Genomic DNA, 27,768 nt, shown 5'->3' on the forward strand with positions numbered 1-27,768 from the left:
AGGAACAGCCAGCAAAAGCAGGAAAAAAAATTCAAGTAAAAGCAGCGTGTTTCCATAAAGAGGAAACTTCCCATTAAGTTTAGTGGGGAGTATTTTTATTTTTGAAAATAGGCCGCTTCTGAAAACTGTAGAGATTAACTCATGTGTTCAGTTCTGTTAGCATGCCTGGGAACATTCATTTAAAATAAAGAATGATTTATTTCTGTCTCTATTACCTGTATTAATTACATTGATTTCTCTATTAACTGTTTTGACATACCACGAGTATACCTAAATGTCAAACTATACTTTTGAGACTAGAAATCCAGATCATCAACAAAATCTAGGTAAAATATGACCTCACATTTATGTAGTGCTAGTATAGTGTACCCTGGAATTTCACAGTCAAGCATGTAGAGCAGATGTTATTTGCATTTGATAGTTGAGAAAACTGGGCTAAAAATGAGTAAGTAATTTGACAGCAAAATATTTACATCCACTAATACATTCCTCTATTGGATTGTCAGATCATCGGTCACCTGAGAAGTCCCTAACGGCAAAGGACAGGCTGCTTTTGATGGGGGAAAAGTTTGGGGCATGTTTTGGCAGCTTGTTAGTTGAACAAATGTTTATTGAACCAAATCCCATGGGTGGGTTCTGAGGTGAAAATGAGCCTCTGTCCCCAATGGGTTTATAGACTAATGGGGGACAGAGGATGGACAAGAACAGACGATGTATAAACAGTGAAACTGTGGGTGCTCTTGCCTGTGTCCTGCAGCAGACACGGGACCTTTTGCATGAATGACCATAAGGGAAATACAGAAGAGAAGGAAGACTCTGGTAGTCTGCCGAAGACTACATCTACTTGAGCATTTTGCTTAGAGCCAGCCCTCCTCATGCCCTGTGCAGGTCACCAAGGGGTCTGCTGTGGTCATGTTTGCTAATTCATTTATTCGGTTATGCAGCATGGCCCCGGCTCCTGGCATTACTGCCTCTCGTGCATGTTCACACTCCAGAGGTGAGTGGGTCAGTATGTCCTGGTTAACCATTAGCCCTGTGTGCATTCTTTATGTTCCCGTCTTTTCTTTCAGACTTCTTGCTTCCTCGTAGGTATAGTGTCACCTACTTAGTCATTTTTTCAACTCCTGGAGGACAGGGAGCATGTTTCCTCATAATACCAAGCCAGACATGTTGCATTGTACTGGATGCTACATAGCACTTATTTAGAGAAGTGGCACTTGGACATGTGTTTTGGCTCAGGGTGCTCTCCCACATTCAACAGTGACTCCAGTCATTCTGCCCTTTTTGTATGGAAGATGATTCATTAGGTAGCCACGTTAATATTTTTAAATGCAAACTTTTTTTGAATACAAAAATTACAGTTAAAAGAGAAAGAAACTTAGAGACATTATAGACCCATCTGATAGTGGGATATGGGAACATGTTAAATAATTCATAAGTTGCTTGCTAACTGGTGAATAAATGCATGATGAAACACTTAGAATTTGGCAAAGCCTTCTAGAGAATCCATTAAACAAATGCACGTCAAATCTTACAGAATCTGCAAGAATTTCTGGAGAAATTTTTATTCTGAAAAGTGAATGACATGTAGCTAAACTCCAATTAGAACTGTGAATGAAAATATCCCAGTGCCTGTAGCAGTGGGTTATTTTTATCAGGGCTTTCTGACTTGTAAAAATGAGATTTTAAGGGAAGTCAGAGGATTAATTCTTGAAGGTAAAACACTGGTATGTGCTCATTACCCTCAAGCAAATATCTTTGGGCTGCGTTCAGATGATCACAAACGTCTCCCTTTCTTATTTCAGGAATGTATGTAGACTCCAGCCTTTATTGCCAAATTGGTCCCTCCGAAATGTTTGGCAAAGCCACTTCTTGCTTGTTAGGCACATTTAATTGTATTGTTGCCTTGAAGCATGTGGGATTTTTTTATGTTTGATTGTGTTTAATCAGTTTTCTGTCCTTTTTCGAGATAAACTGCCTTACAAAAGATCAAGTGTTTCAGGGCCGCTCCCATAAAATCAGAAAGACTTAGGAAATGACAGGAAAGAGTCAAATATTAATGAGTGTTTTTCGATCTGAGGAAATTAAGAGGCAGAAAGTTCATTGTCTGGAACAAGGGTTAAAGATTTTCAAAGATATTCATAAAAATTTGAATAAGAGGAATAATGAAAAGAAGCTGTTCTGTGGAATAAATTTCCTTCACATAACTTTTCCTCTTCTTTGATGCGGTAGTAACCTGAGGGCCATTGAAGGCTGGCTAACAGAAGACGAACAGAATGACTGTATGGTGCCGATTTGAAGAATCAACTGCCACCTCTTTAAATAAGTGGTATTTTTTTAGTTGTCTGCGTATTTTCTTTTTTAAATCATACTGGTTTTCTTTTTCTTTATTGATTTTTAGAGAAAGAGGAAGGAAAAAGGAAAGAGAGATAGAAACATCAATGAGAGAGAACATCGACTGGCTGCCTCCTGCATGTCCCCCACGGGGGATTTGGCCTGCAACCTGAGCATGTGTCCTGACCGAGAATCGAACCTGAGACCTCTTGGTGCATGGGTCGACACTCAACCACTGAGCCACATCGGCTGGGCAGTTGTCTGAGTATTTTCTATACATAAGGTCACTCATTATGTGGTACCTAATTTTTTTCTTTTTACTTTTCTTAGTATATTTTAGGATACAATGTTTGCAGAAAAAGAGAGTGAAAACAATACATATAAACACCCCGGCTAGTCTGTTATATGTCCTACAGAGACCAGAGAGTGGAAGGAAGATCAGTTTGGGCTAGAATATTCTGGGATGGCTTTGAGGAGGAAAGAGATCAAATTTGAACAACACTGAAGGATGGGCAGATGTGGGAAAGGATTCAGGAAGAGTTTTAAAAGAGTAAAGATATGGCTGAGATGTCCTTCATAGTATTTTATTTTTATCTTTAATGCTTTTCTTAGGACATAATTCTTGTGTCTTTTCACACATTGTTTTTGTTTTGCTGTTCTCAGCACTCTGCTTCCAGGGCCAAGACTGAATTCTCCTGCAGCTCGCGGGAGATTTTATTGCCTAAAATCCCAGAGGGTCACTTTGCATATACATGTCAGTAGCATATTTTCATTGGGTCATTTACTGTGGCTTTATTTGCCTTTTGAAGTCTCCATAATCCTGTCCTCTGTGACCTTTCAGAGACAGTTCCCTTGTTTCTCCAGACAAAGGTGAGGTGACTGGCTGTGGGGAGAAGCGTTCCCTGTCATCCGTCTCACCTGTCACTTTGTTTTTTTCCATGCAGTTGAAGGCACAGTGAATTATTGTCATTTTTGCTGTTATTGTCTTCCACATTCTACAGATCAGACAGGTCTCAGGTGGGGTTTAAGATGGGATGTGTCAACCAGCAGATGCCAGGAATGCATGTTTGTCTGTTCCCATGACTCCTGTGCTCCTTTCACTTCCTTATCTGTCTCCGCCTCTACCTCTGCCCCCGCATCCTTTCACAGAGTAACGACACAGCTACGGTAAGACAAAACAGGAAAGCACACACACACACACACACGAGCACTTAGATGCTGAATTATCTGGAAAGACTTAGCATGTTATACTCTTTCCCTGTGGCATGCTACTGATTGTCATGTAGGCTTCCTAGAGCTCAGGGACCAGTGAGAAGAGTAATGATACTGGAAGTGATGCGGCCTGGGGTATACTAGTCCGCTTTAGCTGGAGAGCAGTAACGCCTCTTTTAGAAGGCGGGCTTCAGTCCTTGTTTGAAAAAACTTTGTAGTGTAAGTAAACAGTATGGTTTATTTATTTTAAGAAGAGAAACATCTGTGGGTCAGCCAAGTTTATAGCCTAGTCAGCTTTCATCTGTTTTTGTTTTTGTTTTTTCCTGCTGCTGGTTCTTTTCTGTAAGAAGAGTGGGAGTTCCACTCAGTCTATATCCATAGAAGGCAGTAAGTAAAGAGAAGAATGTATCAGCTGACTTGTCTCAGGAGTGATCTGACTCGGTATCTTTGTCTTTCTTCAGTAAGTGTGTTTAGCGTGTTGGCTCCGGGCTAACTGTCACACTCTGCGGTGAGTCTAAGGAAGAGCTCCTCACTGGAGACTCCAAAGGGACCACCTTAGCTCCCGCCCCCTGCTTGGGTTCAAAAGGGGAAGGAAGGGTCCCTCATAAGTTAGAAACTCAGTGTGTATACCATAGCTCTTAGTCTCTGATAAACAGATGGCATTCTCAACAGTTGTTCTCAGCAGAAGTAAGGGTGGTCTTGATTTCTTGCCATATGAACTCATCTGCTTCCTGTCTCAAGGCAGGAAAAAAATGTTTGTTAGAAAAAAATGTGTCCTTAAAACCACCACCTATTAGATGAGTGCAAGATACCTAGAAGCAAAATGCAAGCAAAATACGAGTTGTTAGCACTGATTTACGTTCTCTGATATGATATGGAAGAGGAATAAAAAAGTGGTGTCAGACTATCTGAATTATTTTTTCAACTAAGAATATAGACTAAAGTCTGAGGAAATCTTAATCTCCCCTTTTCTTCTCCCTCTCCTCCTGGCTCCTTCTCCAGCTACATTTGGGGACAAGCACTGTCTTCATTGAGAGTTACATCACTTCCCCAGAGGTGGGTCCTTCAGGACGGAGAGCCGACTGAACGCAGGAAAGTTATTTCTTTCTTTGTTCCCTGGAAAGTTGGCTTTCAGTTGTAATCATATTTATTGATCTGTTGTAGTACACTACCTGGATTATCAGTTTGCTCAGGGAAGTTGATCACGAAATGAAAGTGTTAGACCTGGATTGGTTATGTTGTTAAGTACTAGCCCATTCTAGCTGCACAAAATGAGGGCTTTGTCACCAGGATACTGGAGAGCATTCTGGAGGCCAAAGCCTGAAGCATGGCGGGAACCAGGGCTACAGGCGGACTCTGCCAGGACCTCTGTTTCTCATCTCTGCTTCTGGCAGCACCACTGCCTCCTCCAGGCCAAATTGTGGAGGTCAGTGACTGCCTCATGATTCAGAGTGGCAGGGAGGCTAGTGCAAAGGTCCAAGCCCAACTCTAGAAAGAAGATTCATGGTACCTGCTTGGAGCTGGGACCAGTCCTGGACAAGCAGTTATGGTGGGACTAGGGAACTGTGGTAGCCATTCAGAACGGAGGGTTAACTCTGCATTAAGTGAGCAAATGTGAGGTCTCTTGCATAGTACACAGTTTTGCTCCTTATGTTAAGGTAAGTGCCTTGTGTGAACCACTGAGGATCCATTTTCTGAGAGCGACTGTGTTGTAGTGACAGAGTGGCCTTGGTGAGCTCAGGACCATTTCACAGGCTGTGAGTGAAAGCAGAGACTCTGGCTGAGCAGTCAGGAACCCTGGGCTTTGCCCAGCTTTTCTAGGAATGCCCTTGGGCCTCAGTTTCTTCATTTATAAAATGAGGGGGTGGCTAGATTAGATGGTCTGCAGAGTGCCCTCCAAGTTTAAACTGTTGTTTCTGTCTGCGGCACCATTTGTCATAGAATATAATAAATTTACAGTAAGATTTATGATAAAATTTAAAACCACAACTGCTCTACAATATAAGCACAGCTTGCATTTGCCAATTTGAAAAACTTGAGCATATAAGAGAGAGGCATTACTTTTTTTTCAAAATGGAATGTGAATAAAATTATACCTTTCCCCAAATCTTTTTTTTTAATTGAGGTAACATTGGTTAGTAGAATTATATAGGTTTCAGGTGTATAATTCTATAACACATCATCTTTGTATTGCACTGTGTGTTCACCACCCCAAGCCAAGCCTCCTTCCATCACCTTTATCCCTCCTTTATCTTCTTGTACCTCCCCCCACCTTCTTCCCTCTGGTAATCACCATGCTGTTGTCTGTATCTATGCCCAAATCTTTCTCTTGGTTTTTAGAACTGTGTATTGCTTTTTTGCTTAATAATTTTCCCCAGGATCTCATTAGGCTCCACATCCTTGCTATATGTTTATACAGAATATGAAATATTATTCTCTCCCATTTAACTGCAACTGCTTCTCGATGTCAGCTGCACTTCGTATTCAATTTGCATTAGGAAATACAACCCTGCGCCACATCTCAGCAACTTGTGTCAATCACTAGAGTCTAGATTCCATTTTCCCACAGGATGAGAAGGTAAATAAATTGGATCTAGCAAGGAGCTTGAATATTAGGATGTATCCATAATTGTCTTTTTTAACAGACCTCCATGAAGAGGGCAGGCCTCCTGGAGGGCAGTGCCCAGGTCACTGGGAGCCCTGCCTTTTACAGCATCAGCATAACCCACTCCTGGGGTCCTTTGTTGGGTAGTGGGTCTGGGCCAGCCTGGCTTTCTGCCAGCAGCTTCAATCCTTCCAGCGGAGTCTGCTGCTCCTTTAACCCTTTCATGTAATGAATGCATCGATGAAAAGGACCCTGTTTGGGTAAACAGGCTGATGCGCCTAGGGATGTCCCATTTCTCCTTTCTTTTGGTTCTAAAATACCCAGTGTTTACCAAGGGAGTTACTGAGGGAGGGAATTTCCCAGATGTAATTCCATCATCATTCTCCCGTGATTTACGAGTCCTTATTATGCTAAGCCAAACAAACATTTTCTTTCAATATTCTAGAACTAATAAAAAAAATCCAGTGAGCCTCATGTGAAGGATCGTGTTTTAATAAAAGTGGTAATTCAAAACACCTGTTTAACTCGTGGCTTTCATTTCTAATCAAGGCTCTGTTAATCCTCTGCTTGGACATCCTGATTTGTCTTTTGCATTTTCTTCTTTAAAAAGAGGACACACCCATTTGATTGAAATTTGATTCTTCTTAGTAAAACTGCCAGTTTTAATTAAGTTTGAAAATTGAAATACGGCTGGGAGTTAGATGAAATCTAATATAATAATTCCCTTTAGTGTTCTGCGTGTTCTGAGGAAGGGATTGTAAATTTGTGCAGATGAAGACATTACATGTTTCTGCTTCTGTGAATTAAATTCAACTTTTTCGTTTTGTTGGTGTTCATAAGAAATCCTTTTATGCTTACTGAAGGGAAGAGAGCTCTAAAAAGTTGTTCAATTTTAAGCTATAGCTACTTCTTATTAGCTATAGCAAAGAGTCTATTCTGGGGTTTTAATTAGGAAAATTAGAGGCATTTTGTGTTGTGAAAAATTGTGCTGTAATTTTAAAGCAATTTTAGAGGAGGGTATTCTTCTGGGATGTGTATGCTTTGTGTCTTCATCAGTTTGTATTCTTGGGTGTGTATCATCTACTCTTTTTCCCTAATCACTTCCAAGTCACTTTGGACCTGATAAAAGTTGGGGATTTATATACATTTTTTTAAAAGCTCTTAATCCTTACTCTGGAATGGAGAAATGAAGAGAAATACATTTATTTTGTGTCTCTCGATTAATTAAAATGTTAATTTTTAAACTTCCTTTGATTTCTCCTACATATGAGGTCAACAGGGAACCGAGGAGAGTTTTTGGCAAGCTGAGCTGTGGTTCCTGTGCGCACATCTTGGTTCGCTCACTTTCAAGTTGACAGTCACCTAAATGTTGACCAGGTATTCTTCCCAGTCTTCACTGGATTGTGTGCATTGGCCTCCTATTGACAAAATTACATGCTTTACATTTTTTTCTGATGTCTTTGATTTGGTGGATGCCCTATATTGAGGAACCCCCACCCCCCACTATGTTTGACCATGAGTAATTGTTTTTTCTATCAGTATTATCAAAGTAATTCAATTTTGCTGCCATAGTTGAAGATACAAAATAATGCTTCAGGCTCTGGCCTCAAGAATAAACCTTTCAGCTTAACCCTCAGGGTGGTATTAACAAACATACTTTTACTTATTTTTAAATAAGTGGTGGAGATCTGTGAGGGTTAAAGAATGTAGATAGTTCGAAGAAAAATTCTTACTTGGGTGTACTGCTTCTATTCTTTTAGAAAAACTGTAATAACTACTCCAAGGCACCATGATTTTTAGACCTCCTTCACTGAACTTCAGGGTCCTGCAGAATTCTTCTAAAACAAGAGCTAACAAATTGTGTCAGAATTTTTTTGTGATTGAATGTAGAACAACAGTAGAAATGGGATTTTTTCCCCCTTCCCTTTTAAAAATTGATCCCTGTTCACTAGGGGAAATGGCAAGAGACAATTTCTAGAAACAACGTTTATTTTGAAAAGTGTTTAGATGAAATCAACAGAAGCAGAAAAAAGGAAAAGGGAAGGAAGTGTATGTAAAGCAAAATTCCCCAAGAGGTGCTGAAAAGGAGAGACTTTATTCAGGTCAAACAGTTTGAAAACCTCAGAAACAGCCTCAGGTAGAAACTGAAAGTGCACTCGCTTAGACAGAAGGGAGGCTCTCTTATAAAGTTCCCACTCAGGTTCCCAATTGGTCCAATTTTATGTAAATGAGATTTCCAAATTCTTACAGCTCTAATTGGTCGGAATCATGCAGTTCTCTTTGGTTGTATTGTGTGTTTTAATTGGTTGGTATAGAGGTAAATGAGGATATAACTGTACAGTCCTGATTGGACAGGGCAGGTATCCGTCCTTCGGCTAAAAGACAAAGCCAGCGAGCGCTTTCCTTCAATGGTTGGTGCAGGCACAAGCACACCGGGCACAGTGATGGAAGCTGAGAGTTCAGTATTAGGTTCTTACCAGGATCAAGAATACATGACAAGTCCCTGTGAGCAAATGGCTGCAAGACTTTTATTGTCTGTAAAATTTGGGCCCTCAGTTGACCATGGTGAGTCCATCTCAGCAGGTAATTTCCTCTGGGGATTCACATCAAGTGAATTTTCTCGGGGCCCACAAGCATGAGGTGTTGGACTTTTCCTGCCCATTCCTTTTGGTTTCATTCTTGTTTTATACTTTAAAGACATACTTTAAGGATAATTGAAGACAGGAAATCAGGAAAACTGATTCTGTGGAGACAAGAGGAAGTTACTGAAAGAAGCGATCAATTTAGGCCAAAAAGAACATGACCATATGTATATAAAACTTAATAGGGAAATATAAAGAAATTATTAGAAGAAAAGTGATAGTATGGTAGAGACTAATGTAGTTCATTTAATATGATGGCTTTTAACGTTCCTACCCCTAATGTTATATCATACAGGGGTATTTTTTAAATCACCTGAAACCTAATTTTAACTATATTAATTTATTCTTACAATGGGAAGAAAGATGAGTGAAACCTGCTTCAAAATGTAGGTTATTATCCAAACTGCAGGCTTCCTGGAGCCCCACTGGAGATCATGACTGCAAACCTCATGTAGGCCCTGGTCCCAGGGACTGCTCAGGAGGAGAGTGATGAGAAGAGGAGCCCACCAAACTGCCGGGTGCTGGACCTCCACACGGCAAGTTTTCCAGAGGTGGAACATCTGTTTCAAAGTGCGTGAGACCCTCTTAGTGAACCAGTGTTGTACATCCTGAGGCTTGATGTGCATCGAAGCTTGATGTTCATTGAACATGTTTTGTGGGGTTTTATGGTGGCATGCTCTTCATACCTGCAGCCGCTTTGGTACCGATGGCCGGAGTTCTGGCCTTGTTTCAGCAACATGGCTACTGCAGCCTTGCAGCCAGGGCCTGTCGTGCTGTTCACCTTGCTCCGTGTTGCTTCTTACGGTACCACCTGGACAGTTTCATCTAACCATTGGGTCTGACTGCACAAAGAAGAGTCTGTGTACCCCCTGAGTACCAGGGCATGAGAAAGGCCTGCTCGCTTGTGAACAGCGAGTCTGTGAACAGAGTTTATAAAGACTAAATTAGGCAGGATGTGTGGTTATGACTGGGCAGGTTTCTATACTCCAGTGCGCATCACGCTGAGTCGTAGCAGCTCTGGATTCTGGTTTTGACACTAAAAGTAATTAATTTGTGGTGCTTTAGGAATGAGTCACTTCTTCAATTTTAATTTCCTCATCTTTTGGTCATTTCTAGGCCCTTTCTGCTCTTAGATTCTGAACTTTATATTTGTAGATTATTATGGATGGACTCAACGGGTGAAAAATATAACAGTTTAAAAAGAGCCATCTGCAAAAGGTGCTTAGTGCCAGAGGGACCAACCCAGGTTTCCAACCATGGGGCCATTTTTAATCTTCTGTAGATGGATGGATGGATGGATGGATGGATGGATGGATGGATGGATATTCTTCTATTCTAAACCTAAAACTTTTTACATATTTCCCCACATATATGTGCTTTGCCTCCACCTTTAAAATGTTCTGCAGTTGAGTTATTTATTGCTGTACAATAAGTACCCCAAAACTTAAGTGGCTTAAAAACAACTATTTGCTCATGATTTTGCAATTTGGAGGTAGGATCTTGGGCAGTTCTTCTGGTCTCTCATGTGGCTGCAGTCACCTCATGACTCCACTGAGGCTGGATGGCCCCTGGTGGCCCCCCCTCAAATGTCTGGTGGTCATCTTAGGCTGTCACAGCAACAGCCTTCCAGAAGGGCAAGCCCAGGGCACAGGAACTTGTCTGGCTTGTGATGCTCCACTGGCCAAGACAAACCTCATGGTCAAGACCAGAGCCAATGGATACCAGGGGATGTGATTCATTAGGGACCATTCAAGTGCAGTCTACCACCTATTTATACCCTGAACTTGTATTTGGAAGTCTGTATTGCCCATCCTACATTGTAAACTTACACAAAGTAACATTTCAGTTTTTGTTTAACAGTATATATCCTGCCATGGAAGGAGTTGGGGCGTAAGATATTATTTGTGATGATAGAGGTAGGTGTCTATATATATCTGAGTGTGCTCAGGAGGGAACATTGCCTATTTCTGGTTCTTCTGTCTCTAAATGCTCATTTTCAGACTCCTTTGCCAAGTGTTCTTCCTGAAGATTCTGGCCGTTTTCTTTTTTTATCTGAATGAATCCCTTGGCAACGTTATCAATTCCTTTAGCTGCAGCTCTTCCTATTGGTTTAATTAGTATCTCTCTGCAGATTACTTCTGCTCAGAACCACATTTGTAACTGCACATTAGACATCTCCATATGAATAGTCTGCACACCCAAAATAATTTGTCTTCTACCTACCCTGAATTTACTTCTCTTTCTGTATTTCTGCTTTCAGTATTGGCTTCACTATTCTAGTCTCAAAGGCTCAAAACCTTCTGCACATTCTTAACCCCTCCCCTCCCCCTCCTATGCCCTTCCCCCCCAGCGCCCCAGCTCATCGCCTGAGGCCCCCAGCTCATCGCCTGAGGCCGGCCCTGTGATTCCTGGCCTCCAGGCTTCATTCTTACTCCAAATTGCATTCCACAAAGTAAGGAGCCAAATCCTTAGACTGTCCTCATTTTGTAACCTCCTGGCTCAAAACCTTCCATGATTCCTTCCTGCCCACGGAACAGAAACCAGCCTTCTCATCCTGACCTATAAAGTCCTGTCAGTTTGGTCCATTGAAGTCCTTCACTGTCATTTCCCATGACATGCTCTCTTCTGCTGTCTCTCCTTCCAGAGCTGACTCTAGTATCTCCTCAGACAAACTCAATGAATAAGTCTCTTCCTTCTTGATGCTATTACACCATTTTATGCTGCTGGCACTTTAAAAAAAAATTTGATTGACTTCATATTTTAGAGAAGTTTTAGGTTCACAAAAAAAAAACTGAGGGAAAAGTATAGAGTTCCCACATATCCCCTCCACCCAAACCAGCCTCCCTCAACCTCAGCACGCTGCACCAGTAGATACATTTTTTTTACAGTCACGGAATCGACGTTGACATCTCTTTGCCAACCAGAGTCCATAGTTTACATTAGGGTTCGCTCTGTGTTGTACGTTTTATGGGCTTAGACAAATTTATAATGTGCATCGTTATAGTATCATACAGAGTATTTTTGTTGCCCTAAAAATCGCCCGTGCCCCCCTGACTTACCCCTCTCTCCCCCCAACGCTGGCAGCACTTTTCACTCGTTTTACATATGTCTGTTTCTGCCACTTGGGTTTGAACACCCCTTATCTTAGTCTCCCTTCACTGCATAGATCTCTAAAAAACATGGATATATAGATGATATCTAAAATCTCAAGTCAAGTGCAGTAATTATCGCCTATGGATGGCCTAGATTTTCCACAAATTGGAAATTTGCGGGGACACACATATCACCAATTTTAAAAGTTGCTTTTGTAAGAGACCAATGGAACTTGATGGTTCAGGGAGACATTCAGCTTAGTACAGGTCAGTAGTATTTGGTGACTTTAGAGATGATTTTCACTGTGTAATAGTTGTGTGTGCTCCTTCCTAATCTATAGATTTTAAAAATCTGTGCTTCCTCAAAAACTTTCCACTCTGCTAAATTGAGAAACAGATACACAGAGAATTGGGCTTTGGAAAAGGATATTTCAGTGAATCTTTCTTTAAAGCAATCTCCTTCTTCCCCGCCGGTGTGGCTCAGTGCTTGAGCATTGACCCATGCATCAAGAGGTCGCTGGTTCGACTCCCAGTCAGGGCACGTGCCTGGGTTTCGGGCTCAATCCCCCAGCAGGGAGCATGCAGGAGGCAGCCGATCGATGTTTCTCTCTCTCCCTCTTCCTTCCACTCTCTCTAAAAATCAATAAAAACATATTTAAAAAAATAAAATAAAAAATAAAGCCATCTCTTCTTATACTGTGAATAACCATCTCTTAATTCGTTTTCTGATTTTGGACTTTTTAAAGATGCTATTGAATTAAAATAAACAAACAAGTAAATGCCAAGCAGGTTAGCAGCACTGTGCGCAGGCTCTGGTACTGCTGCCAAGAGCTGAACAAAAGAGTGTACAGATTTCTTGAGTTGTTAGAACAGCACTGTCAGCAAGTGTCTGGATGTTCCGCAGATCTGCAGGCACCAGGAGAAGGAATGTGAACAGTGAACAAGAAGAACTGGAGGAGAGGAAGGTGACCAGGACGACATTAGTTTCTCATAACGAAAGCTGGGAGCTATGGTTGTCTTAGATCACTAATGGCATGAGGGGAAATGGGCAACATCACTTCAGGGACAAATTCCTGTTTTGCTGGGGTGACTTCCCTCCATCCTCTCTGGCTGAGTTCTGTGGTCTGTGCTGTGTTTGAGGACAGACATTGGACAGGTGCTCGGGTTGCACGGACTCCGTGGAATGTTGGCTGCGTTTCTCCACAGTCACAGGCTCATCATGACTCCAGTCCAAATAATCATATTTTGATTTAACCACATTGTGTTTTGAAAGTCAGTAAAGATTTACTAAGGGTCTAGTTTGGAGCAGCACTCTGGGGACACGGATGACAGTGACAGTAAGACATGCTCATCAAATGCCAGGCTTGGTTGTAGACCCAGGTTGTCCTCATAGCAACCCCCGGGCCCGTGGGCTCCAAATCCGCGTCCCAACACTGCATCTGAGATGCCTCGAAGAGACTTAACTGCCTCTGTTCTCACTCTGTGCCCAGCAGCCCCCTGACTGCAGCAAGGGCTTGAGAAAACAAAACTACAATAACGTGCTTTGTATTTGTTGTCTCCCTTCTTCAGTGATCAGTTTTATGAAGTGTGTTTAGAGCATAAAATTATGAACAGCTTTTGGGTGTGGCATTAAGGACTGGCAGCCCACTTGAGAAGAGATCAGCTCTGTCTGACCCATTCTTTCTCGGTGTTCTCCCTGCACCACTGCCTTGGGTCCGTTATATATATATAAAAATTGATTTTAGAGATAAGAAGGGAAAGAAAGAGAGAGACATGTATGTGAGAGAGAAACATCGATTGGCTGCAACTAGGTGCCGCGACCAGGAATTGAACCTGCAACTTTTTGGTGCACAGGACAACACTCCAACCAAGCCATACCGGCCAGGGTGATAACATTATTTTTAATCTCTCCTTATTAGTAGATGAGGCACAGCTGGAATTTTTTCCTGGGGAATTTTGACTGTGGGTGCCAGGGTAAATAACACAAAAAGAACAAAAAATTGTGGACTCTTAAAGAGAGTGGACAGAGTGTATTTTACACGGAGGCCTTGTGTTTGTTTTATTAAGTTGCCATCTGCCCCGAAGCAGTTTTCCTCCTGTTACTTTAAGTAATTTAACAGGTTTTTTTTCTTCTTTAAAATTTATGCCCTTTTTATTTATTTATGTGTATATAAGACAAGGCATTTCAGTGCCATGGCCCAGAGCCCAGGTTCTTGAGTTACGCTGACCACGTGATTAGAATCAGACCCTGTTGTGTGGAGGTCATTATGACCTTAAGCCAGTCACTTAACTGCTCTTAGCTTCAGTATCCTTATCTGTAAAGGAGTGGGGAGTCTAATAGTCCTGTCTCACGTTGTCGTGAAGATGATGACATAAGAAAGACTGCCAAGCAGTTAGCAGACACCTGGCACACGTGTATGTGTTAGCCTTGAGGAAGGATGTGGGGTAGCTGTGAATTTTCAAAATGATGAATGCTGAGGATGAAAAGGTGCTGCACAAACAGAAAACCAAAGGATATAAAACAGAAATTAAAACTCAGCTGCTTTCTAAATGTCAGGCTTCTTTTTCCTTTCATCCTAAAACTCGATAATGTAACAGAATTACAAATATTCAATGTCCTAGTTTTCTTATCTTTTCCCCCCTAATTTTTATTTTTTAAAAATAAGCCTCAAGGATTTATTTATTTCTTCATTCAACACTGAGCTGATTGCCTGGGACATAAGTGCGCAGTTTACCCCCGATGAACATGCCTCTTGTTCATCAACTAGAGCAGGTAATACTCTTACCCCAAAGGGACATGAGAGAAATATTCCGGTCACTACCATGTAAGATGGATATGCGTCCTGAGAACTGAAAACTGAGGTAAGACCCAGTGGTTCACTTCAGTAAGCATGTGCAGACTGTTAGGGAGAGGCGCTAGACTAAAAACACAGTACTCATGATTCTTTCTTTACTTTTCATTTTGAGATAATCTTAGACATATAAAATGAGGCAAATAATAGTACAATAAATTTCCACATACCCTTTCTCCAGATGTTAACACTTTACATAATCAAGAGTAGTACCACTGATGAAGATCAGAAAGTTAACACTGATACAGTATCGTTAAATAAATGGCAGATCTTATTCACATTGCCCTGGTTTCTCGTTGTTGTTTCCTTTCTGGTCCAGGATCACATGCTGCATTGGTGGTCCTGTCTCCTTATCTCCTTTAATCCGGAGGAGTCCCTCTGTCATTTGGTGTCTGTCTGGATCTCTATACATGTGATGAAGAATACGGAGAAGTTATGTTGTAGAATGGCTCTCAGTGAGGTTAGTTTCCTAATGATCTGGTTCAGATTATGTCAGAATGCTAGCTGATTGATTCAGTGTTCGTTTCTGTGCATCATATCAAGACATGCGATGTTGATTTATCTCGTCACTGATGATGTTAACTTTGCTGTCTTGATTATAGTGGTATCAGCTTTCTCCACTGTGAAATTACTGTTTTCCCCTTTGTTCTTAATGAGTATTTTGTGGGGAGATACTTGAAGGCTATGTAAGTATCCTGTTTCTCACCACACGTTTTCTCATTAATTTTAGCAATCCTTGATGATTCTTTTTTTTTAAATCACCACCCAAGGATATTTTTCCATTGATTTTCAGATAGAGCCGGAGGGAGGGAGAGAGAGGGGGAGAGGGGGGGGGGGAAGAGAGAGAGAGAAAAGAGAGAAACTTCAATGCAAGAGAGACACATCGATTGGTTGCCTCCTGCAGGACCCTGACCAGGGCCAGAGACCTAACCACAACCAAGGTACGTGCCCTTGACTGGAATCAAACTCAATACCCTTTGGTCCTCAGGCTGACATGCTAACTGCTGAGCCAAACCAGCCAGAGCTCCTTATCTTTCTTTACATGTTATATTTTAGTTTAACAAATACAGGTTTTTTTCAGAAATTTCTTAGATTTCACATCCAGTGTACAGAAAAAGGCAATGCAGTAGGTTTTGGCTGCCTTTCTATTTATGTTCTATACGGTTTTGTTTTTATTCTGAGTTGGAACTAGTGAGCATTGGTAAAGCTCTCATTCTTCACTCTCACAGGTGTAAGTGATCCCCACTTGTCATCTGTGGACATTTCCATGAGGCAACAGTGACTTGATATGGCCAGAAGGGGTCCTTTCCTACCACTGAGGGACGTAGATCAATTCAAGTCCTTTGGCCTTTCCTGAGACGTATGTGATAACAAGTGACAAAGGAGAAAAACAACATGAGAAAAATTTGTAATTAGCAGTTGTTAAATAACAAAAATTCAACTGAGTACATTTTAAAGATCTAATTGGCTTTATTGATTCATGAATAGGGCAGCATCTCATCTAGCAAGTGGCAAGGAGCTGTCAAGTGGAGAGCAGAGGAGGTGGGGCCGGAAGGAGTGGAGTACAGTGGTCCCTCGTTTACCGCGGTTAATCCGTTCCAGACTCTAGCGGTTGCGCCTGGCGTTGAAGGATTCCTGGGGTGCTCGAACACATAGGCCTACCGTCCATATGTACAGTAATTTTCATTTAAATTGTAATACAGGGGTGTATAATTGACTCAGACAACCGAGCGCGTGCTGTATCATTTTCACTGTCTCCATCAACTTTTTAAGGAAAATATTTGAAAAAACTGCGATAGAGTGAAGCTGCGAAAGTCGAAGCTGGAAGTGGCGAGGGACGACTGTACCTCTTCCTGTGGGGCATGGACAGGGCTGTGCGGCGGACGACCCCAGTGGTACTGTCCAGAAAATTCCAGACTGACCACTTAAGACGACATTCCTGGGAAAGTTCAAAACTGCAGTTAGATTAGCTATGTACTTTTGGTTTGCTAACATGGATGGGCCTTAGCAAAAAATACTCTGTTTGGGACCTCTTGTTTCTTCTTAATACAATGAAACAAGAAAGTTTTAATTTTTCTCCAGTAAGATGAAAAAATTCATGATTCCTATGGAATTTCATACAGCAATCCCTTGGTTTTCCTACCAAACAAGTTTAGATGTAAAATAATAATAATAATAATAATGATAATAAATTATCAATAATTAATCAGAATTGACAAAACATGAATTTGGAATCATCTAAATCACATTTCTAACTGAATGCTGACTGATAAACTTTGTTAGGTTCTTTAAATCATGTCTTCCAAAGACAAGCATACTTAAGACTAGGAACCTTTGGCCTTTAAACAAAGGAAAATACATCTGAATGCAGAATTGACTCCTAAATAAAAAATGACATCTGTGAGTAAATGTTAAAGAAATTACATGCTGTTTAAGCTCTGCATCATACTACCTCAGACCTGACTTTGGAGAGACCATTTAGAGTAGTCCTGTGCTGTTCCTGGGCGTATAATACTCGTGGGGCTGCAGTGGGGAGGAGGTCAGGTGCTCACCTGCAGTCTGCCCTTTGTCTCAGGGAGAACTGTTAGCCTCAAATGGTTCAGATGAGAGATCATTGAATGATGAGGATGAAAGAAAAATAATGGAATCTTTTATAAGAGCCAAGAGTGTAGTTCTCTGTCCAACCCTGTAGAAGTTTCTAGATTTAACATCCAGTGAGAAATGTGTAGATTGAATTTGGTATGTGGCATCCTTAATTCATGATCATAGCATATGGAGAATGAGAAATTAATGTCAGTTGATCTAATTAGGAATTAAGATTCTCTGTTATCTAATTTGCTTATCTATTTTTATAGTTGGTAGAATACATAGAGTGTAGTGGGAGGAGGCAGGGAAAGGAGAATTATTTATGCAAAACTCAGGTGCTTGCAAGACCTCCTTTTCTTAAAATAATGAAAACAAACAGAATTTTTGTTCTTCAGACATTTTGTGAATTAGGAGTATTTATGGATAGAAGATACATATAATTCGTACGACATGTTTTTGAAAATTCATGAATCATGAAATGACAGATTTTTTTTTATTTTTACCAAGTTAAACATAGTGCTTGTTATTTTTATTATTTGTAAAACACTTCAGTACATTTATTTGTGAGTATATATGCATCTAAGGAAAGGGTTTAAAATATCCAGTTTTCAGCCATGAAAAAAATATTAGCTGAGTTAATGATTATTTTTTAAACCACATCTCTGTGCTTTACATTAAACTGTAAAGTAAATTCAAATCTGTACAAAAAAAGCGATTTTCTTTCTGCATTTCAGTGTGATGAAAGTGTCGGTATCCTAAAACCTAAACTGAAATAAAAATTGAGCTTATCCTCAACTTTCAGAAACATTTTCAGTAACAAAAGAAAATTATGTAAGAAATGTAGTCTGGTATGTCTTAGAAACAACCTCCTCTTGTTCTGAATAAAATAGCTTTGGACTATTGTTTGCTCAACAATTATTTCTTTTTTAGACAAAACTTAAGTTGCCTGTTGGCTTTCACTTATTAGAAAAATGCAGTTACACATGCTTGAAATAGTCTTTTAGGCTAAAGAATGTAACTCATCAGGAAAACATGACTATTCAGCATATCAACTAGAGAAGCTCTGAGCTCAGAAGCAAGTTATTCTGAAGTTTTTGAACAGAAATATATTTTAGAAATGGGGGTGAGTAGAAATTAACCTAGAAGACTAAAATTTAGATATTTATATACCAAAAGTGCTGTTAATCCCTTGCACTCGTTTGATATACATTTATATCCCAAACTTTCAAAGTTTTTGCAGACTCCTCACATGCTTTACCTGTGATTACCAGGGCATCATCCCACAAACCCCAGGAGGGATCTCGGCTGGACCCCTGCTTCCTTGTAAGACACAGGGCACAGCATTGGCTGGGATGTCATCTCTTTTCCTGGACACCATGTTCAGGACTTTAAGGTCCAGAGTCAGATGTGTACTGAGGTTGACACAAGCATAGGGCTTATCATAGAGGAATCTGATTGTACCTTTTCTTCTGATCCAAAGGAGTCTGTAACTGCTGAGTTGTTTCACTTTATTTCTCATCTATTCAATGAGAATAGTCCTACATCATCATTATGAGGGAAGAAGCAGGGAGTACCTATAAAAGTTTTTTTTGGACCATTTTAAAATGAGATGTTCCTGATGGCTGTGTGAATGCTGCCTGTCATGCCTGCGTCTGGCCGGAGTGGATATAACAGGATCGAGTTGCTCTCTCAACCGTACTTTACTAAACACTCAGAGCACACGGAGACTCTGCCAGAAATACCTGCCAGGTCCCCTGTTCTCCACTGCAGGGCTAGCAGATGACTAAAGATAATGCAAATTTTGAAAAATCCCCCACAAGACAATAGACTCCAAATATTTTTTATCACACACCATGTGTGTGAAATCTAAGCATGCTGACATGTGTCCTTATTTATACATTCTATTCATATACAGATATTAAAGTTATATACATTTTATAGCATGTTCTAAATGAAAAATTATAAGATTAAATATTTTTAAATAATTTCAGCACTATAAAAAATCTTTTGCCCTCATTAAAATAATTAGTATTTTTAGTGAGAATAGTACAATTTGTGGGAATATTTTTGAAAATTTTGTTTTAATATTGATTTTTTTAAGCCTACCTCTATGGTTCTGTATATTTTGATTCTTGCTTTTAATGGCTTTTGTTGCTGGGGAAAAAAACTCACAAAAATTTACAAATGCAAATGGAAGAACTGTATCACTGGCCAAATTATCTTCCTCCTTGTCTCAGCCCATCCTGCTGGTTTTCTCACTTGACAAAGCTTTTAGTTGACTTTCAGCTGTTAAATTTCATTTCCTCTGAAAACTTCTAAACTTATTGTAAGAGAAGGTATTGTTATTTTTTAGAGTTTTAACAAATGGGTTCAAGGACCATTAACAAATGGGCTCAAAACTCTCTGGCAAGATTTCTAATACGCTAGAAAATTCTATTTCCAGGTTTTCGAGTGTACTGATATAAGTTTTCATAGGTGACACAGTTACATTGTTTTTGGCCACAAGATCATGAAACAGTGGAAACATTTCCAAACATCTGTTTTTAGAATTCTCTCTTTTCAAAGCTTTAGTTCTCTTGAAAAGCAGTTACTTTCTTAGTTGATGCTGAGTCTCACCTTTACTTTGAAAGGAAGCTTAAAGTGTGTTTATTTCTTTGCTGCTAAAAAGCACACTACTGGCAACCACTTCTGACCCCTGCAAAGGTCCACACATTTGCAACACTTGTCCTTTTACAAAGGAAAAGTGCATGACTCCTGTTTTAAATTCCACAACTTTTAAACATACTTGGGCTCTGCTTCCCTCTCAACCTCTCAACTATGCTCTCTGCTCCTGGTAATTGTTAGAGTAGATAGCATAGTTGTTTTTTGTTTTTTTTAATTTATTTTTCATTCTAGTTGACATACAACATATAATATTATATTAGTTTCATGTGCACAACATAATGATTCAACATTTTCATTCCTTACAAAGTGACCCCCCCATAAGTCTAATAACCATGTGTCACTGTACATAGTTATATTAGTGACTCTAATCTCTGTGCTGTACATTACATCCCATGACTTATTTTGTAACTGAAGTTTCTACTTAATTCCCTTCCCCTTCCCTCCCACCCCAGTTCTTTGAATAAATGGAATAATTTAACAATTGCCAGGAGCGGGAAAATGCTATCACTTAGATACAACTATAAAGTAAATTTCCCAGGCTGTGCAATTTCTTCTAAACCTTGAGTCTTCAAATACTGAATGGTATTTTCTATGGATCTGCCAGTCATATTTGCTGACAAAGGAATTTATTTGAATTTGGTGCCATACTGGTTTTTATATACTTTTGGCATTTTTACCTTGGTAAGAATAACAAGTGACATGTGGTTTTTAGTCTTGTGCTCTAAAGGAACCTGGAAAGATGCTTCTGTACACTAATCATTAAATTAGTAGATATTTGTGGAGTGCTAAATTTTTTTTTTTTTTAATCCTCACCTGAGGACATTTTTTTGCATTTATCTTCAGATAGAGCGGGAGGGGGAGAGGGAAGAAGAGAGAGAGAGAGAAAAATATTGATATGAGAGAGACAGATTGAGTGGTCGCCACCCACACAACCCCAACTGGGGCCGGGGACAAACTGCAACCGAGGTACTTGCCCTTAGTGGGAATCGAACCCAGGACTCTCTGGTCCGCAGGCTGACGCTCCAACCACTGAGCCAAATCGGCCAGGGCTAGAGTGCTAAATTTGGTAGTTTAGTATTATATGATGTTAAAACATCACTGAAAAAATTACAGATGTTTATCTTCCAGTTGAGTGCTTAGTTTTTCAACGACCTGCCCATTTTGATAGCTCTGTACTGGCATCAGCTAATATCTCCAGGCCCCACACACACTTAGGGAAGTGCGTTTATATCAGTTAGCCAGAATGGATGGGAGCCCACACTTTAAATAATCTCAATAACATCAATGGTTTAACCGTTCTTGTCATTTTTTATTAACTCATCAATGCTTTGACCTCATGACATGGTCAGTAGGGAGAACACACCAGGAGCCCAGCTCTCTGTTAGCTCTGCCATACTCTTGTTAACTGGTACTTGTGTTTTTAGTATGAGCTTCAGTCAGTGGTCCCTCTTGAGGCATCCTTTTAAACACGTGTCTGTTTTGTGGGGGTTAATTAAGACCAGATGTTAAAACCAGATGGTATGTTCTGTAAAGCCACTCAGATGGGCACATATGAGCTGTGACCCATTGCAATACAATGGACATGAACAAAGGCATGGTGCTCCCCCGCCAACCCCTCCAGCTTGCGGGGTTCCTACTATTTCTTCAGGTTATCTCCCTTACAAAATACAGCTCATGACTGTGACATGTGGACTGATGAGGCTATATGGCAAACTGGATAATACATTTTGCAAAGGTTAATTTTCTTAGATATACTAAATACAAATAGAAGTTCTCCTATCTCCTTGCTGGAGAGTGTGCACCCATGTTGGGGACCATTGCTTTAGAATTATGTGACGTGTCCCCAAAGTGAGTTGCTTCAGGAATGCTTTAACTTTTCCTCTATTAGTGTTACGGAAATAATGTGAGGAACTTCACAGCCACCCCACAACCCCAAAACGGTTCTTCCAGCTTTTATGTACTTTCTGTAAGTTTCACATATAAATATATGAACGTATAATTTTTCTCAGAAACATAAATGGGAGCATATTGAACACATCCTGCAGTTTTTACTTACTTCATGCTATTTCTTGGAGAACTTTCCATATTAGCTCACAAATATATAGAGTAGTAATTTCGCCTGGTTTTTACCCCTATATTTCTAGGTAATAGGCTTCTACTGTTGACTGTCAGTTGCAGGTATTGTCCGTGGACTTTCCGCAGTGGCCCGTGGTGCTGTGGCTGTCCTAGTCCTCTTCATTTCTCCTCTCATTCCTCCTTTTGGTTAAATAATACACAGCTTTTGGTTAAAGTAGTAGTCAGTGTTGACTTTACTATGTCTCAGGGATTTGAGTACTTTTCGTGAAATACTGACTTTGATAATTTAGTATTGTGTGATGTTAAATATCACCAAAAAATGATAGATTTGTTTCAGTTCTTCTCCTTTGTATGAGGGCCTTTCCTCGGGTGTCTAGCGGTTCACTGCCATCCATTCAAATGTCAGAACGAGACGCCAGAAACAGATCAGGTGTCCTGGGAACACGGGGAGGTGATGCTTGTGGATCCAGTGGGCTTTCATGTGGGGGTAGTGGGGAGCGGGCCAGATTCTCTAGTGTTGCCCACTGGTGGAGTTTTTCTGGGGCCTTTTCTCCAAGAAGAATCTTCTAGTATCCCCTCAGGGAGTGGCCACAGGTGTGCCTGCAACAGAGCAGGGTGGGTGAGAGCAGAGATTTCCACACTCCTGTGCCCCAGCCCAGCCCTGCTGTGTGCCTGGTGTTCCCAACTCTGAAGCCTCTGGGGTTCCATTCTGTAAAGGCCCCGTTCCCTGTCTTCCATGGGTGCAGTGGTTGGCAACAGTCCGACGCTCTCTGCTACCCGAACTCCAGCCTCTTGTTCCGCATTTGGTAGAGCAGAGTTGCCCTGGGCACTTAGGTGGCAGCTTCTCTCTCTCTTACATCAGTTAGCAACCCTCTATTTTTGTCTCTTGAAAATTCTTTGAAATTTCTCCTCTTCCATTGTCTGCTCACCAGTTTTCTTTGCCATGTTTGTTTTTTCCATCTCTAACTTCCTTTATTGTCATTTTCACATGGTTTCTAGAAGGGAAGGAGACAAAAATGCACGGTCCATTCATCACCTAAAACAGGTATCCAGGAAAGCTGTATAAACTGCATAGGGGTAACCTTTTTCACATTGTTCTTTCTTGAACAGTGAAACAAGCTGCCCCTCTGCCCTGTTTGTGGAAAGAAAAACAAAAGTCCAACTCTAACCAAATCAGGAATTTAGTGCTTCCCTTCTGGGGTCTTAATATAGGTCCCAACTATGAAGTTTGCTGAAGAAATCTTTTTTTTTTTTTTTTAATGCTAAACTGTATGTTCCCATCCCCTTCTTCATCATGTTGTGGGTTTCATTGATCGTGTGTGAATGATTGGTTTTCTAAATGTATGGCTCTCTCTCATCGCTTTTTCAGTAGATGTGTTCCTTGTCTGGGTGTGTCAGTGACACAGCTGTTTTACACACCAGCTCCGGCTCACCTTTGTAGCCAGCCAGGCCCACTCCTAGAGGTGTGAGGGAGTTTGGACCTTTTGCGAGAGAACTGCTCTCAGCCTGACATCTTCCAGTGCCTTCTGGGAGCTTTCCTCTCACAGTCCACTGGGGCACTGTACTTTTAGGGTGTCCTTGGCCCTGAATGTGCAGAAAGACATCAGGAAGTCTTGAATTATTTGGGCATGTTAGATATCTGAATGTAAATGGTAAAACATGTTCATTTGAAACTCTCAAGATCAGTTCCTTGGCATGTGTGCCATTGTAGCATTCCTGCCCGCTCCCCCCAGGTGAGCCACGTTTGTGTTCATTCAGCCTCCGCTGAGTATCTGAGTGTTGTATTTGGACGTCTTTGATTGCAAGTGTCAGAAACCTACCTTCTCCCAGCCTAAAGGGTTGATTGGCTTGTATATCTGGGAAGGATGGCAGGAGATAGGCTGGCCTCAGGTCCACTGGGTTCAGAGGCTCAAAGTGCATCGTCTCCACCATGGCTCTGGTCTCTTATCTTGACTTTCCTGTGTGTCAGCCTCTATGCCCTCCTGGAGACAGGCTGAAGACAGGCATATCATCTCAGTGTAGCATCCCTCCTCTGTTTACATGTTAATGTCAACAAAGGACCAAAATCATGCATTGTCCTTGATTATAACATTGGAGCTGTGGCTTCTTATCCTATCTTTGTGCAAATCCTCCTACACCCATATAAACAAAACACTTCATGAGGTCATCTGTTTCTTCTAAAATGAAGAGAACTCTGTAGATAGTTGTTTTGCGATTCATTGCTATTTGTGAGACTGCTTCCCATGTGCCAGGCACTGGAGCCCAGTGAAGGCTGAAACCCTGGAATGAGCCAAGTCATCCAGGCCAAAGATTATAGGGAGTGGTGGGACCTGTGCCCAGCTAGAGGGTGCATTCCCACTGCTGCTCAGCACCGGATGAGTGATTCCAGGCTGGATGCCAGATCGTCCCGTTTTTTTTTTTTTGGTTTTTTTTTTTTTTACCAGAGAAACCAGAAATCCAAATCTGTATGTAAATTTTCTCAAGGCTGAAAAAAATTGGTAATTAATTCAAGCATTTTCTAAATCACTGTCTGGGCCCAATAATACATCACTTGCAATCTCCTAGCTTCTCGAACTCATTTGAAAAAACATAAAGCCAAGATCAAGAGAGCTGGAGCCGTGTGCTCAAGGTTATGCAGTAATGAAGTGGCAGGACCAGGTTCTGCCTCCTGACTCCAATCCTGGGGTATTATGAATGGACCATATTCACATTGTAAGATCTTGTTCTCATTGACAGAATTTTTCTTGAATTTTTGAAAGCATGTATTACCCATAGCCTGTAAATTGTTGGCTGTATTTCAAGTTTCATTTCATATCAGATCTCTGGTTCCTGAAAGGTAAAACTTGAGCATGACTTCATTCTTTTGGATGAGGCTGGCAGAAGGCCAGCCAGTGAGGAACACCCACCAGAAGTCTGATTGAGCTTATAGATACCACGGTGACAGATGGTCTGTGGTAGGGTGTGTGTCTCTGTCATAAATTAAAGATTCTTAGCAAGAGTTTAAATATTTCTGATGACATTTTAATTTTAGTCAAGTAGCCATTAATCAAAAGATTGACTTAATGATCTTGTTCAACAGAAAAATCCCCTTAAGTGTAATAATTTGGGCTTTAGTTTAAAAGACACTGGCATGACAGACCTTCACATCTCTGCTTCGCTTTGCTAGCTCAGCAGTTTTATTTGGCTTGTTAAGATAAAGCATTATTTTTCTTGACATTTGAAGGTAGCTCACATTTTGAAAGAAGGCCTTAATTAAAATATGCTTGCATCTTTGATTTTTGTCTTATCTTCAGATGCAAAGATATTAACTGTTTTAAAAAATGGTCTTAGAAAATGAACAGTGATGGAGCAGCTGTAGAAAATTGAGCTCTTGCCTGAAGACAAATAAAAATACATTTCACAAACATTTTCAACTGCCTCTTTTTCCTACCTCTATAATTCACTCTAATTTTCTCTGCCTGCCCCTCTGAAACCTCAGAACTTTCAAATTGCTCTTCAATTAGCAGTCTCTGTTGTAATGAGAGCCACACCATTCCAAGGGCGGGCTGTGTGCTTGAGTCATGTATCAAAAACATGGCAAAAATCAGACAAGAAAATTTAGGTAATATTTCCCCTACTCACACTGCTTCAAACTTGCTAAGAAAAGTAGTAGGAAAAAAATAAGAGAAATGGTGCCTTTATGATATCCTTAGTTCTAAGGCATTATGGTTGCTTATAGCAATATAAAATATGAACTTTGATATACAAATCTGTGGTGCTATCCCCATTTTATAAACAATTGTATGACAAGAATTTTTAGAAATCCGCTCCCAGGTATTTGGAAGGGATGATTAATAGGTATTGCAACCCAATTTGGATGATTCTGTGTACACCAGCAGTCTACCTAATTTGTTAAAATTTTTTATTATAACCCTTAAAGTTCTTGTGTCTCTTTCCTTGCGCCTCCTCAGGCCCCCGCTCCCCGCCCCCTCCCAAAATAGTGTGGATGTCTCTGGAGAAAACCATGGGGAAGGACATGTACAATCTTGACTACCGTTTCTCAGTCGCACTGTGGAAAATGTGTTCTTAGATATGCACCTGAGGTCGTTGTGTAGACCTCTGGGAGGAAGCAGTGAAAGTTGAATTCTCATGTAAATGGCCCTGTGCTTTGTGCCGCTGGGACGGCCGCCTCAGACCCCCTCTGGAGTGCTTTCAGGAGCCCTGGAATACCCTCCACTCTCCTGTTTTTAGTAGTAATTTTAGGTTTCTGCTCATTCACTTCCTAAAGCCAATGAACCTTAAGGGCAGAAATGTTCAAAGTCGAGTATTTGCTGGGAGGAATCTTTCTGTGCTTATCAACCATAAAATCCACAAAGGGATTTTGCTTTTTAGGATGAGTCCGGTGAGTGCTATTTTCAGACACTGATATGATGAAGGAATACAGAGGGGGAAAAGATATTTAACATTAATGGTGAATTTATATCACTTTTTTTTTTTAAAACTGTAAAGCAGGGGTAGGAAACATCCGGTCCTCGGGCCATATAAGGCCTCTGGGAATCAATACCAGCTAACATCACACACCTCACCAAATTAGCTGACCAAATATAACAGGCTAATTTTTAAGCTGATAATTTTGTATGATCCTCTAATGATGTTGTAAATATCCAAATGGCCCTTGGCAGAAAAAAGGCTCCTCACCCCTGCAAAGTCAAGATCCTTTCCTGGAAACCAGAAGCCATTGAAAAACTTGTAAACTCTGGGGAATCTGGTATGGCTTATTTATTATTTGATTTCCCTAAGAAATTAATTAAAGTTAAAATAGTACCCCAAATAATAGTCCCATTGAGTTATACATTACATTTGTTTCCTCCACTGGGACCTTACTGATCGTGAATCCTTTGTGCTTTTCTTGCCCAGGTTTATAATTCTGTAGTCTACCTACCTTTTTAATTTATTATTATTATGGAACTGTGTTTTAAAATATATATACTCAACTATTATGCAAATATCCATAACCCATGGGCACAGACAGTAGTGTGGTGAAGGCCTGGGTGGGCAGGAGCAGGGTGGAGGGAGTCATTGGGAGAAATAAGGGGGGACATCGATAATACTTTCAACAATAAAGGTAACATTTGAAAAATAAAATAAAATACATATACTCATATTTAAGTGGTAGGAATGTTGTTTGGGAGATAAAGGATGCCCTCTTCAATCTGCATTTTGAGACTTTGAGGAGGGATACATGGGCCTTTTAAGATAATTCCCACTCTTGCCCCCTCCCGGCTGGCCCCAGCCTCAGATGGAAGAGCTGCCAGGAAACCGGTTCCTTCCGCTTTGTACCCAGCAGCGCACCCTGCTGGATGCCTCCCGTTTCATCTTGGTGCGCCACAATTGCAGGGAAGTATCTATCTGTTCTAATTAGAATCAGTGTATCTGTGTCTACTGCATTTGAGAGTTTTCTTTTTTTGTGTTTTTTTTTTTGGGGGGGGGGGTGCTCCTTTTTTGTGTATGCATGGCTGAATGAAAACCAGTTCCTAATTATGTTAGTCTGGGACTGTGGTGTTTAGGGTGAATATATCTGAATTAAGCACCATTAATACTGCCTCACAATTTATGAACATATTCTTTACTTGACTTAAAAATTATACAAATTAGTGAGTTTATTTTTGAAATGTCTCTGTGTGAAATGGCTTTGTGAGCATACCTCTTCTGTATGGCTTAATTTC

The 27,768-nt window shown here is 40.6% G+C and overlaps 1 protein-coding gene and 1 long non-coding RNA gene across 2 annotated transcripts in view; both read left to right on the forward strand.

The window, feature by feature from the left end:
* LOC118619818 overlaps positions 1 to 16,133 on the forward strand; it is a 55,470-nt gene extending 39,337 nt beyond the window's left edge. The window contains exons 3-7 of the long non-coding RNA XR_004957328.1: positions 2,233 to 2,329; positions 4,549 to 4,602; positions 7,431 to 7,528; positions 15,057 to 15,197; positions 15,967 to 16,133. This is a non-coding gene — a long non-coding RNA (uncharacterized LOC118619818). The remainder of the gene's footprint in view (positions 1 to 2,232; positions 2,330 to 4,548; positions 4,603 to 7,430; positions 7,529 to 15,056; positions 15,198 to 15,966) is intronic.
* The window catches only part of PIP4K2A (phosphatidylinositol-5-phosphate 4-kinase type 2 alpha), a 160,263-nt gene that overhangs the window by 52,052 nt on the left and 80,443 nt on the right, over positions 1 to 27,768 (forward strand).

The sequence above is a fragment of the Molossus molossus genome, unplaced genomic scaffold, assembly GCF_014108415.1.
Source record: "Molossus molossus isolate mMolMol1 unplaced genomic scaffold, mMolMol1.p scaffold_m16_p_1, whole genome shotgun sequence".
Taxonomy (NCBI): Eukaryota; Metazoa; Chordata; class Mammalia; order Chiroptera; family Molossidae; genus Molossus; species Molossus molossus.